Source organism: Triticum aestivum, chromosome 3B (assembly GCF_018294505.1).
Source record: "Triticum aestivum cultivar Chinese Spring chromosome 3B, IWGSC CS RefSeq v2.1, whole genome shotgun sequence".
In the NCBI taxonomy this organism is placed as follows: Eukaryota; Viridiplantae; Streptophyta; class Magnoliopsida; order Poales; family Poaceae; genus Triticum; species Triticum aestivum.
In genome coordinates, this window is record NC_057801.1 from 760759868 (window position 1) to 760774343 (window position 14476).

The following is a 14476-nucleotide window of genomic DNA, read 5'->3' on the forward strand; positions in this document are numbered from 1 at the left end:
ATGCATGTCGGTCATTGACCACGTTGACCAGGCCGAACCGAGAGCACCAGGGCGGTGGACGACGGCGAGGCCTAGGAAGGGAACGACACGGAGGCAGGGAAGACTCGACAGTTGTTTCCCACGCGGAGGGGAGTACGACTGTACGAGGGTTTACTGGTTCGTCTGCCGTCGCCGGAGAATAACAGCAGGTGTGGGTGAGTAGAGGGATGGCTAGGCCAGCGATGGGAGTACGGTGGGGCGGTGAGGCCTGCGCGGCAGCACAGCCGGCCGCGGGGAGGAGGGAGCAGGCAGTCCCGCCGGCGCTTGTTTGAGCGGCTGGAGCAGGAAGAGCAGAGATTGAAGAAGCACGACGGCCGTTGGATGGACATCCAACAGTCACTGCTTGTGCGTCAACCTTTTTTTAGGAAAGCCTCAAATCTGTGGAAAACAGCATACAACCCATCTGCCATTATTTCTAATAATTTACAGCCCATTTGCTAATTCTTAAGGTTTTTTTGGAGCCCATATTCTTTTTGTTAGCATTACAGCCCATATTGTGGCCACGGTTAAAAAATTATACGAAATTTTGCATATTTCGGTGCGGTCCGAACTGTTTTTAATCCCGAAATTTCGACTCACATTCAAACTGATTTTAAAAATAAATGTATATCAATATAAAATCCAACAAATTCTCCACGCATAAAAATTAATGTAATTTAAAATCTCGAAATGAAAAAAAGATATTTGAAACTAATTGCCGGTTTGATGTGTTTTAAAAATGTACAACCCATTTCTCATTACTGATAGGCCATTTTCTCGGCCAGCCGAATGAAGCTCTCCTCGTCTTGAAAGATTTGCAGCCCAACAGGCCTGACAAAGCGACTTACTTGGCAAATCACAAAAAAACTGGGTTGTGGCCGTGGACCCAGCTGTCAGCCTCTCCACGTATAGTACTCTTCCGATGGAAGTCGGTCGTTGACCACATTGACCACGCCGCGCCGAGAGCACCAAGGCGGTGGACAACGGCGAGGCCTAGGAAGGGGACGACGCGGAGCTGGGGAAGACGCAGCAGTGGATGCCCACGCGGAGAGGAGTACGAGGGTTCACTGGTTCGGCTGCGGCATGAGGCTGCCGTCGCCGCAGAATAATAGGGGGTGTGGGTGAGTAGAGGGATACCCTGGGCCAGCAGTGGGAGTAGTAGGGGGCGGTGAGGCCTCCGGGGCATCACAGCCGGCCACGAGAGGCAGGAGCACGCGGCACGACCATCGCTGCTTTGGGCGGCTGGAGCAAGAAGACCAAAGGTTGAAGAAGCACTATGGTCGTTGGATGGACATCGTACGATCACTGGAGCTATAATCATTCATATTGACTACGTTGACAAAGCCCTCTGTCCTCGTCAACTTAGTAGGCCCACAAGTCAGCCACCCACTATGGTGGATCCCAGCTAGCAGGGGGTATTCATTTCTTGGTGCGTAATAAGGAGGCACTTCCTTGCGTGCGAAGATATAGCTGGTGGGTCCGACCTGTCAGCGGGGGGAACATTTTTTTCGCGAAAGACAGAAGCCCTTCCCACGTACAGTGCATGTACAGTGCGTAATAAGGTGGAACTTTCCTTGCGTGCGACCATGGACCTCATGGGTCCTAGCCGTCAGGCTCTCCACGTACAGTCCTCTTCCGATGACTCTCGTATGTTGACCACGCCACGCCGAGCGCACCGAGGCGGTGGACGATGGCGAGGCCCCGGACTGGAATGACCCGGATATGGGGAAGACGCGGCAGTGGAGTCGCAGACGGAGAGGAGTGGGAAACTTGACTGGTTCGGGTGCGGGGTGGGCCTACACTCGGCAGAGAATAACAGGAGGTGCGGAGTGGAGGGATGGCCTGGCCGTCGGCGGGGTAGCGTTTCACTCAGGAGCGCAAAACAACGCCGCTGGACGCTGAAGGCTGGAGCAGGAAGTTTCGGCAGCGCTGGAGGAAGAAGACGAGAGATTGAAGAAGAATGCCGGCTGTTGGATGTAAATCCAACGCCTTCTTAGGCTTCGACCTACTGGCCCACATGTCAGCCAGTCCATTTGTTTTTTAGTTAATTTGGTTGGCTGGGTGAAACAATGATGTAGCATCTATGCAGCCCGTTTAAATCCCATTTGCATTTTTCTCGAAATCCGCGGACTTGCTGGTCTGGGTGAAAATACCATGTTGGGCTAGACGGAGAAATGTTATAAAAACATAAACACATGATTGCACGTCAGTAAAATCTTTGCAAGCTTATGTACGCAATCACTAGGAGTTAACTTGGCAAGTTATATATAAACAATTACTGTTATTTTGTAAGAACTTTCAACTTACGAAATAAAATATCATTTTAATTTGATGAGTTAATAGTACGTGGGGTATTATTATTTTTTAGGCTAGACGTGGGACAGTTGAGTTGGTTCTAGGGGAAAGTGCTGGGAGAAAACTCAGTTTACATCGAAAAAGAAAGTGGGAGAAAATTCAGAGACCTGCGGGGTCCACCTGAAAAGAGGAATATGTTGGGAGGAAGGAGATTCAAAGCACGGTAGCCGAGTGAACTAGTTTTTTTACGGACAAGTGAACTAGTTTACATACATAAGCAAATAGCCACTCAAAAAAGCATCAGGTTAATGGGTTCTTAAAAGAAATATTTCGGACAAAACAGATAATTACGACACATAGGCTAATGCATGAAACACTCAGATGATAAAGGTGCTTATAAACAGATAAAGTACAACATCTAGACCTTCCTGGCACGCTTGATCATGACGCCGGGGTTGTCCGTGTACTCGTTGGTTACGGGAAGCAGACACACCCTCATGTCCAAGATCTGCCTGTACATGTCGTAGCATGTGTATGCGTCCTTGGCCGCGTAGGTTATGTAGGCTAGATTCAGAGGTACCTCCCACGTGTTCAGGTCGTCTTCTTTCATGTTGGCGTATCAGGGGTCGATGATGGTCTCAGCGAGGTCAACCACGGAGTCCTTCTCTCCATCAGGATGTCGACAAGCTTGTTGCACCAGATGGCCAAATCGTCGCATTCTTCCTTCTCTCCATCATAGAGAAGGTGTAGTCAGTGCTGCCGATGAAACGGGCGAATGCTCCAGAACCTGGTGCAGCCATAGGACTGAGGCGAGGCAGAGCTTCACCGAGTTCGTATCGTTAGTGTACATCACATTCAACTTGGTGCAGCCATAGGAATGAATGGCGAACTCAAAGGGGAACTCCTTGCTGAAGTCCATATCCAGTAGGCTCACCCCTCGGGTCGCCATTGGAGTCTCTTCGAGTGAACGAGTGTGTAGGCGGCGGCAGCAGTTCGTTTTTCAGCTCCTGGGGAACTGGATTCAACAGTAAGCTGAGTGTGTACAGGCGACAACAGTTACTACCCCTCCCTCGTCCGCTGCACGCCCGGCAGAAAATGCACCCTCAGCGCATTCAAACGCCTCCATTAAGAAACTTAATCTGGCCACACGTCGGTTCACGAGCGGGTCTGTATTGGTACTGTAATAACAGGAGTTAGTGGTCACTTTACTTAAATTTAATTAGCTTTAATAGAAATTTATACTTTAAACAAGCAATGCATTCGCTCGTTCTATCAGTGCCACGGGATCAACATGCACAACAATTAGAATTATTATTCTCAGGACGCACGCGATCAGCACATTTGTCGCACTTTCACAAAGATAATACTACCAAGTTTGAACTATTTTTTATGGTTGTTGTCCTCTGCATCATCATGCCGTGTTTCCCAGCTTGCAAGATTCAGAACCAACAAATAAGATCCAAATAATAAGTACAACAAAGATGCCTACACATCTCATTGATTCCCAGCTTGCAAGATTCAGAACCAACAAATAAGATCCAAATAATAAGTACAACAAAGATGCCTACACATCTCATTGATTCCCAGCTTGCAAGATTCAGAACCAACAAATAAGATTCAAATAATAAGTACAACAAAGATGCCTACACATCTCACTGATTCCCAGCTTGCAAGATTCAGAACCAACCCATTAGAGCCTTTTGATAAAGTGAATATCGGGATTAAATCCATCTTGGCTAGCCATGTCATACAATCGAAGAACTTGGCGAATGCTCTTGACCGTCACAACATCTGTAGTTGAGTATTCCTGTTTGCACAGCATGTTTGCACACACAAACAAGGAGACAGGAGAGCATGATTTCGCTTTAATAGCGGCCTCCTTGAACTCAACCTCCAGCTCTACTTGGATGAGGTCTGCCTGGAGTTCCATGATTCAATTCATGCGCCTTTTTCTGCAGTTCACCTGAAATGAAGCAAAGATTGCATCATTCAGCTAGCAAGAAGTACTTGCTCTTGTGAGCTGGCAGGTTCTTCTTTAGTAGTTGCACTAAAATTGAGGAACATTAAGGTTGGCTGTCCGGCTCATGTAAGGTGCAACTATAATTTTCTTATCCTTTTGTGCAGTTCCACTAAAATAAAGTGCCATTGTGGTGACAGTGACGGCTCCATCTTGCAAAGGCTAATAAAATGTTGCACGAGATTACCAGCAGAACTTGACGGAGATTTTGGAAACTCCAATCACCATTTTGTGCAGTTCCACCAAAATTGAGAGATGTTGCCCACGTGACATTTTAGTTGAACTGCACAAGACACTCATTCCAAAAAAAGTGTTTTGTGCAGTTCACCAAAAGGTCACAATAGCAACAAGGTGAAATGGATATCCCTATCTGCACAAAATGATAGAAAGTAAACAGTTGCTGGTCAATAAGAATATACGAAACATATACAAAATGAAAAGAAGCATCTTAATTATGTTCATGGCAATCACGCAAGGACAGTAGAAATTTTAAAACGTCAGCAATGCTTCATGTTACCAGAAGCATTACGATCAACAATGAGATTCCTCAAATATGGGATTACTTTAATGGTGGCATTGCTTGTTTACCAGACACAATAAATCAACAGCAGCTAAAGAGTTGGTTTAAGGGCATGGGACCGTTGGGACACCAGGACACTCAGCAGTGTAAAGGAGCAACTTACTTATCATACTGGGGAAAACAGCAGGTGTGCCATTTGTAACACAGTTTAATTGCATCTTATCACTGGAGGCATTAGATTAACAATAACACTGGGTAGACATGTCCCTAAGGTAACAGTGTGATCGCTTCATTTTACATGCGCCCTTACATTAACAACAGCAAAAGGTTGGTATAAGGACATGCGACAGTGGACACATCAGCACAATGTACCTACAAGGAGGCATAAAGTGGTGATGTCGAGCTTGTTCACGCTATGTGAGGGCAGCAAACCTAATCCTGGAGACCTTGTACTATGTGAGGGCAGCAAATCTAATCCTGGAGACCTTTTACTATGTGAGGGCAGCAAATCTAATCCTGGAGACCTTTTACTATGTGAGGGTAGCAAATCTAATCCTGGAGACCTTTTACTATGTGAGGGCAGCAAATCTAATCCTGAGACCTTTTACTATGTGAGGGCAGCAAATCTAATCCTGAGACCTTTTACTATGTGAGGGCAGCAAATCTAATCCTGGAGACCTTTTACTATGTGATGGCAGCAAATCTAATCCTGGACATACTCTGTTGACTTGTCCACCAGCCGCCACTTTCTATCCTTTTTTCAACCAATAATAGATCTGTTCCTTATCCAGTTTGTACTACGTTTTCCCATTATTTCCCTTTTCGACCAAGAGACCAGTTGGGTTTCCGGTCTCTACTACTTTCACCATATTATTTCCTCTTTGAATCAAGTCCTAGATCCATGCTACAACTTTCCCCCCTTTCTTCGTTGTTTGAACAAAGCCCTAGATTCGAATGCATGAAGTAGCTTTACCTCTAATAATACTAAAAATTTAGGTGGCTTTGGAAGAGCTGATGGGAGTAGAAAAAGATGCACATGCAGACACGTAGGGAGCTGGGGCAATAGAGCAAGGCCGCTTTCGAAGAACTCATACCTGATGGTCGCCGGGATGTCGGCGGCGGTAGGTCGGATCTGCGAACAATACGGCAGGGAGGAAGAAGGGTTGGAGGACCTACCGAGTCAGCGCTGTGTTGGAGAGAGCAGCACGGCCAGAGGATCGGGCCCCTCCGGCAGCTGTGGGTTTCCTCCCTCGGCGGTGATGACCGCGTGAACGATGCACCTTTTAGTCCTCTACACACACCGGCCGAAGGGATCTGGCTGGATCTATGAACAGCGGTGAGTAGAGAGAAAATGTCGCTACAGTTGTCTTGTTTATATCTGGAGAGGATGAGAGAATGAAGAGAGCAACTCTAGTAAAGCAAGCGCTCAGGCCCCTGCGTCCATATATAGTGGAGTGATTATCTTTTTTTTCTCCACAACAAGTGTTTCAATTTGTGTACGTGGCATTAAAGAAAAGAAACTCTCTATTTAAGGTGACTACTCTACGACTTCTACTTACTACTACAGTACTACCTCCGTCCTGGTTTATAGGTCCCTTTTATAGTTTGTGCCAAATTTTGACTAAATATTTAACTAACAAAATGTTAATGCATGTCAAGAAAAATTATCTCATTGGATTCGTATTTGAACATAGTTTTGAAAAATATAATGTTTGGTGACATGCGTGAACATTTTCTTAGTTTAATCTATGGTCAAAATTTGGCACGAAATACAATGGGGACCAATAAACGCGGACAGAGGTAGTATTGTTCACTTGTGCTCCCCGCCCCTCCATTCATTGAACAACCCCACGGGTGAATAAACATACAGTAAGTACTATATTTATATAGAACGAACAAGCTCGAACTATTTTCACGTAGTTAAAAGTTGAGGGCGGGGCTTTTCCCAGGCAGTACGCGCGGCAGTTTTCGGGTAGGTGGTCTGACAGAGAGGCGAGGAGGGTGAGCGAGTGGGGCTGTGCGATTTGACGGTGCGTTACTGCTGGAAAGACTTGTGATATGACCACTCACTATAGTCATGAATTACTGGCGCTCCAACCGGGGTGATGCCCCCCTTCCTTTCCGCGCTCTAATCTGGTGCATGACACGTCGACCCGGATGCTGGCTCTCCCACATGTCGGAGTAGTAAGAAGGAGCAAAGAATGATGTGGTATATACTAGTACTATACTACTACTCCTACTTACTCCTCAGGTTGGAGGAGTGCGAACCATGGCAGCCCAGTGAACCAGCAGTGCGAACCACGATAGCCCAGTGAACCAGTAGTAGAAAACAATGTGGTGATATGGCCATAAAAAACAATGTGCTAGGGTCCACACTGTAGCATGTACAGTAACACTCCTCTTTGTTTGGATCCCTAAGTTAGAGCTAGTTTCGGTTGAAATAGCCTCAAATTATCGAAACAAGAGGGGTTAGTTTGAGCTAGTTTGCTCTAACCCAACTAAAAAAACTAGCCCGGTGGAGAGGTTCTAATTGGGTTAGTTATCCTCGGGCCCACTAAAAGAGAACTAAAAAAATCTCACCTGCCCGCACAAGATCGCTCCCCCCCTCTCGCATGACTCCTCTCTGTTCCCCATAGGGCCGCCCGCCCAAGCGCCGCTCGCCCTCTCTCTCCTTCAGCCGCCATCTCCTTCCAGCCTCCGCCACCCTACTCCGGCTGCCCTCTCCCTCCAGCCTTCGAAGGTTGCCCCGCTCCCCCTTCACCAGTCGTTTTTCTCCCTCAGTCGTGCGCGGCGGCGGTGCATCTACCAGGGAGGTCGCAAGAGGGGTGAGTTTGTTCGTTCCTTCTCTGTCTCACGGCCATATCATTGATCTTGCTTTCTCTAGCGCTAATTCTGATTTGGAAAAGTAGATCCTGATCAAACTTGCTATAGATTTGTGGTGCACGCATGGAATTGTTTGATGCTGCTTGAGGAGGTAATAAATCTTTCTAGAGGCCCAAAGATTCAGGCCACCTTTCTAGGTATTTCAATTTCAGGCTTGCATTATTTGTAGAGGCCCAAAGATTCAGTTCACCTTTCTAGGTATTTCAGTTTCAGGCTTGCATTATTTCTAGAGACCCAAAGATTCAGTTCACCTTTCTAGGTATTTCAGTTTCAGGCTTGCATTATTTCTAGAGGCCCAAAGATTCAGTTCACCTTTCTAGGTATTTCAGTTTCAGTCTTGCATTATTTCTACAGGCCCAAAGATTCAGCTCACCTTTCTAGGTATTTTAGTTTCAGGCTTGCATTATTTCTAGAGGCCCAAAGATTCAGTTCACCTTTCTAGGTATTTCAGTTTCAGGCTTGCATTATTTCTAGAGGCCCGAAGATTCAGTTCACCTTTTTAGGTATTTTAGTTACAGGCTTGCATTATTTCTAGAGGCCCAAAGATTAAGTTCCCATCCGGCGGCAAGCGGCCCTGCTACCCATGCCGGTGTCGACCTCAACTCGCAAGGGTCGGCGTCGGAGGGGTTCCCGGGGCTTGGGCTCTACAGAGCCTTCCTCCAGAGCGATGATGGCGAGCTCCTCCCTCGGTGCGTGAGGGGCTCCGGGCTCCCTCCCTATCATGAATGACTTCCGTGATGAGTTAGCTCATTCTTTGTTTCATGAAGTGTTTTTTTATTTTGTGAAGCTTGATTGACGACTTGTATGTTTAAGTGGGATATCTCATTTGTATGAACAAAGTAAAAATTATCATGTTTTGCATGCTTGATTTGTATAGATGGTTTGTTTATGTCAATTGTGAGCGGGAGGAGGCCACAGAAGAGCCGGCCACACCAAGAGGGTGCTTGGATCCTAGGGACTTATTTTAGTCTGACTAAAAATAGGGTCCAAAGTATCAAATGATTGAGATAGAGCATTTGTTGTCAATCTAACCCTGCCATCCATACACCTCCTTGGTTTATAGTTAGTTTAGGGTTAGAATCTAACTCTAACCTCTAACTGAGTTAGAGTTCTCCTCATCTTGGTTCATCGCTATCATACTTTCCCCATTCCTGTGTTTTCACTATCTTGCAAATCAAAGAGGCCCTTTCTTTTGCGGGAAAAATCAAAGAGGCCCTTAGATTGGTTTAGGTCCGGTCATTTTTTATAAACGTGTTATGTCCAAAATTTAATGAACGTGCTCCGGTTTCCACGAAAATAATCCAGTTTCATGTAGTAATTCATTCATTTATTTATTCTTCTGCGGGGGGTTTGCATGTAATTCGTGAGGTCTGTAATGTAAGAGGGTGCTTGGATCCAAGGGACTTATTTTAGTCTGACTAAAAATAGTCTATTTAAGAGGCTAAAGTTCCAAGCACCCCTGACTAAAGAGGGGCTAAAACTAGTCTTGAGACTAAATTTTTTTAGTCAGGGATACCCCTACTAAAACATGGATTAGTCCTCTCTCTCCTCATTTAACTCCTCTCCTTTAACACATGCTAGTTCTGAATTGGAGGGTTTGGAGGATAATAAATGCTCATTAACTTGATTTTAGTCTCTTTAGTATTTGGATCCAAGCATGGGTGAGGCTAGCAAGTTTTAGTCCCACTACTTTTAGTCATGGGACTAAAATGTATCCAAGCACCTATTGGAGATATGCCCTAGAGGCAATCATGTATGATGATATTTCCTATGTGTTTATGAATAAAGATAGTCCTTGGACAATATCAATGATGTGTATCAGCAAGTATGTGACTTGTTTGTGGGACTATGCATTGTATGATGACTGTCCTAAAAGGTCCCTATTCGAAAGGGTTGTGTGGATGCGCAGCCGACTAGACTAGCATATGACACGGTCGATGGCTCGGTCTCACTAGCCATGGAGCATTGGATGCTAACCGGATAATATGGACTTGGAAAGGTCTGGTCGGATTCGACGTAGTCGGATCCGAGTCGAGATAAGGTCCGAGTCGGACAGACCCAACTATGAGACGCAGTGATATGTCATCTGTGAGTCTCTAGTACAACATACGTTCTAAGTCCTAAGACCTGAGCTGACGCATGTACTCGGGATGGTGACAGACTTGCTTTGGGCCGACCAAACGCTACTCCGTGACTGGGTAGTTACAAAGATAGGTTTCGGGTTTGTCCAGTCCCATGCTGCGAGACATGGTCGAGCAACATGGGATTTGCCCCTCCGATCAGGAGAGATATACTCTGGGCCCCTCGTGTGATCCGACCAAGAACAGCATGCCCATGCGACAAGGATTATGAGATAATCCGGATTGTGGTCGGTATCATTGGAACGAGAAAGAGGTCGGGCTAGCACAAGGATGACAGTCTCGCCTTGAGCCCAACAACATATATCGTGTGGCAAAGGCAACAGAAGTGTGACACGTTGTACAGGTTCGCCTAACCAGCTTCATAGTCTGCTTAAGGGAAGGAACCTACGAGGTCGGTTCATAGGACACTGGTCGGATGTGATCTGAACTGGACTAGGAACGTGGCCGAGTAGACTTTGGGCTTTAGGGTCCGTGCAATGCCCAAGTGTTGAGCCTGCGACGGACGCCTATATAAAGTGGAGGTGCGGCACACTCAAGCGGTTGATCGCTTCGGCTGCGACTAGGGTTTGCATGTGTTGCGAATAGCCACCTCCACTCGCTGCCGATTGTGTGATCGGACCTAGCAGTCTGCCGCACAGTGTTCCTCCTGCACGCGTGGATACCGTTAGAGGCGGTGCACTTGCTCTGCTCCGGCGAACTCGTACGTGAGATCGGACGACCAGTTGTTCGAGGGAGATCGGACGAGGAGGAGACGATCCACGCGGACGCGCTGCCCCGACTCTTCTTCCGCTGCACGGCACTGCGCGTCTAGTGGTAACGAACTGTGATCCATCTCCCGTAGCATGTCCCTGGATGTTCTACGCGTAGGAAAATTTTAATTTGCAGTCGACGCACCCTACCATAGAACCAACAGCACCCTCTAAAGTACCCCGGTATATGCTCCGAGTTGTGCATGCACTACGACCCAGATGCTCTATGTCCCACATGTCGGTGAATGGGAGAACGTGGAAATAGCCTAGGAGTACATATAGGAGGATAAATGCGTGAAAAGTATGTACTATGAAGCGTAGCCACGGTTCGAAAAGGAGACCTAAAGTGATGACAGCTATTGGTCGCACGCACCCAACTAGTGGTACTAGACATACGACTAATTTTTCCCTCAAAAAAAAGAGGCACGAGTGCACATAGTCGATCTGATAAACAACAGCAGATCTCATCATGCGTATCGACTTGTGACTCTGTGTAAAATTCATTACTAGTTGTAGTAGTTGGATTATAGAGATCAGATTGGTGGCTTGGCGTCCCGGCGTGACAAACAAGATGGAGTTCGTAGATGGTCATCGGAGTCGGAGCCGACCTGGAAGAACGTCCATGAAGGAGCCATACTATTTCACAATATGTGTTATATTTGTGATCGTTATGCTTCTTTGTTTCTATGCATGTTAGAATGATAGAATGATCCCTCATGAATATCAAGCGAATTGCCATCCCCGATGTTGCACCTTCGCACGTCAAGTACGTCTAGTAGTGGGCTCATAAAATTGGGGTGCTGTTGGGTGTCCTTGAACTGAAGGGTTCGTGTCGGACACGGACATGCACTACTTCAAGTTAACTTGACAAGGCTATCAAAACGGTTTTGGGCCTTGTGGCAAAGAAGGTTGGGAGCCGGGGTATGAGATACCTTCCCGACTGACAGGAGTCGTATAGAGATACAATTAGCAAGGAGTTGCTTACCGAATAGGTATGTTGGCTAGCAGTGATGCTAAAGCTCACTAGTCGCATGCGCTAGTCGGATCCTGAATCACTGAGAGTTTGCGGAGGGATGCTGACTTCAGTGGGAGTATTTCTGTTTAGGCTAGAATTACTCCACATAAACACATTGCTTGGTGATTGCATATTTTTTGTTGTAGATCAATGGCACCACCTGCTCAACCCAACTTTGCATTAAAATCAATTCTGGAAAAGGATAAACTGAATGGAACAAACTTTACCACCTGGTATAGAAATCTGAGAATTGTTCTCAAGCATGATAAAAAGGAACATGTTCTAGAGGATCCACTTCCAGAGGAACCTACCGATAATGCTAGTGCCACAGGTAAGAATGCCTACTAGAAACTCGTTGATGAATCAACGGAGATCAGCTGTCTGATACTGGCTTGTATGGAGCCCGATTTGCAACAGCATTTCGAAAATGTTGAGGCTTATGATATGATCGAGAGTCTCAAGAGCATGTTTTAGACACAGGCTAGGACCGAAAGGTTCAACGTATGGTGATCCTTGATGGATTGCAAGCTGAAGGAAGGTGATCCACTGAGCCCACATGTGATCAAGATGATCGGATATGTACAAGCTTTGGATCGTTAGGGCTTCCCGCTCTTGGATGAGCTGGCTACAGATGCAGTTCTGGGTTCTCTTCCGCCCAGCTATGGGACGTTCATCTCGAACTATCATATGCATGGCATGGATAAGAAGCTCACTGGATTGCATGGGATGCTCAAGGTGGTAGAGAAGGATATTAAGAAAGGCACGCATCAAGTGTTGATGGTGCAGAAATCGGCTAAGTTCAAGAAGAGTTGGTCCAAGAAAAAGGCTAAGGCAAAGGGCACGGAGACGGTAACCTCTACTGCTGCGCCGAAGTCTAGACCGGACTCGAAGACCGTTTGCTATCACTGCAAGGAGACCGGTCACTGGAAGAGGAACTGTAGGAAGTGGCTTGCAGAGCATGGCAAGAAGGCCGGAAATGCTTCTTCAGGCAAAGGTACACTTGTTGCATATGTTATAGACATTTGCCTTGCTGACATACCTAGTAGCTCTTGGGTATTTAATACCGGATCGGTTGTTCATATTTGCAACTCGATGCAGGGGCTGGTAAGAACTAGGCATGTGGCACAAGGGGAGATTGACATCAGGGTCGGCAACAAAGCCAGAGTTGTTGCATTGGAGGTCGGCATGATGTAGCTCCAGCTTCCTTCCGGATTCATTATGGAATTGAATAATTTTTATTACATTCCTGCACTTAGTCGGAACATTATTTCTGCCTCATGTTTGATAAGTCGAGGTTATGAATTCAATTTAAAGGACAATGGTTGTTCGATATTTTTGAATGGTATGTTCCATGGCTATGCACCCATTGTTGATGGGCTATTTATATTGAATCTAGAACAGGAACCGGTCTATAACATGAATGTCAAGAGTCATAAGCCTAATGAGATAAATCCGACATACTTCTGGCATTGTCGGCTTGGACACATTAGTCTGAAACGCATGAAGAAGCTCCATGATGATGGGCTCCTAACTTCGTCCGACTTCGGGTCGTTCGAGACATGTGAATCGTGCTTGCTCGGCAAGATGACTAAGTCTCCTTTCACAAAGAGTTGTGAGAGGGCGTCCGAGCTGTTGGAGCTTATACACAGTGATGTGTGTTGTCCAATGAGCACAACTACTAGAGGTGGCTATCAGTACTTCGTGACTTTTACCGACGACTTGAGTAGATATGGATATATCTATTTGATGAGGCACAAGTCGGAGACTTTTGAAAAGATCAAAGAGTTTCAGAACAAGGTTGAGAATCAGCTCGGCAAGACTATAAAGCTTCTGCGATCTGATCGTGAAGGTGAGTACATGAGCCAGGAGTTTGATGATCATCTGAAAAGTCGAGGTATAGTACCTCAGCTCACACCTCCGTGTACACCACAGAGAAACGGCGTGTCGGAATGGAGGAATAGGACCTTGTTGGACATTGTCCGGTCTATGATGAGCAAATTGGATTTACCCTTGTCATTTTGGGGATACGCTCTAGAAACTGCAGCTTTCACACTTAATAGGGTACCATCAAAATCCGTAGACAAGACACCACATGAGATGTGGACTGGGAAGAGTCCCAGTTTCTCTTTTCTAAAGATTTGGGGTTGTGAAGCATTTGTCAAGCGACTTATGTCAGACAAGCTTACACCGAAGTCGGATAAATGCATATTCGTGGGATATCCGAGGTAAACCTTGGGATATAGCTTCTACAACTGGGAAGAGAACAAAGTTTTTGTTGCTCGGAACGGGGTTTTCCTTGAGAAAGAGTTTCTCAGTCGGGAGGCCAGTGGGAGGACGGTTCGACTCGAAGAAATTCGAGGACCACTCGAGGACGGCTCAGCTAGTGATGAGATCATACCGGAGTCAGTCAGGGAACCTGTAGTGGAAGCGGCACCGGAACCACGGAGGTCGGAAAGATTGCGCAGAGTGCGCGATGTATTGTTGCTAGAAAGCGACGAGCCGGCCACATATGCGGAAGCGATGGTGAGCCCAGATTCCGAGGCATGGCTGGAGGCCATGAGATCCGAGTTAAAGTCCATGGATGAGAATCAAGTCTGGGACTTGGTTGATCCGCTACCTGGCGTAACTGCCATTGGTTGCAAATGGGTCTTTAAGAAGAAAACCGATGTGGATGGAAATGTTCAGATCCACAAAGCTCGTCTTGTCGCTAAAGGTTATGGACAAGTTCAAGGAATTGACTATGGCGAGACTTACTCACCGGTAGCGATGCTGAAATCGGTGAGGATCATACTAGCTATAGCTGCATATTTCGATTACGAGATATGGCAGATGGATGTC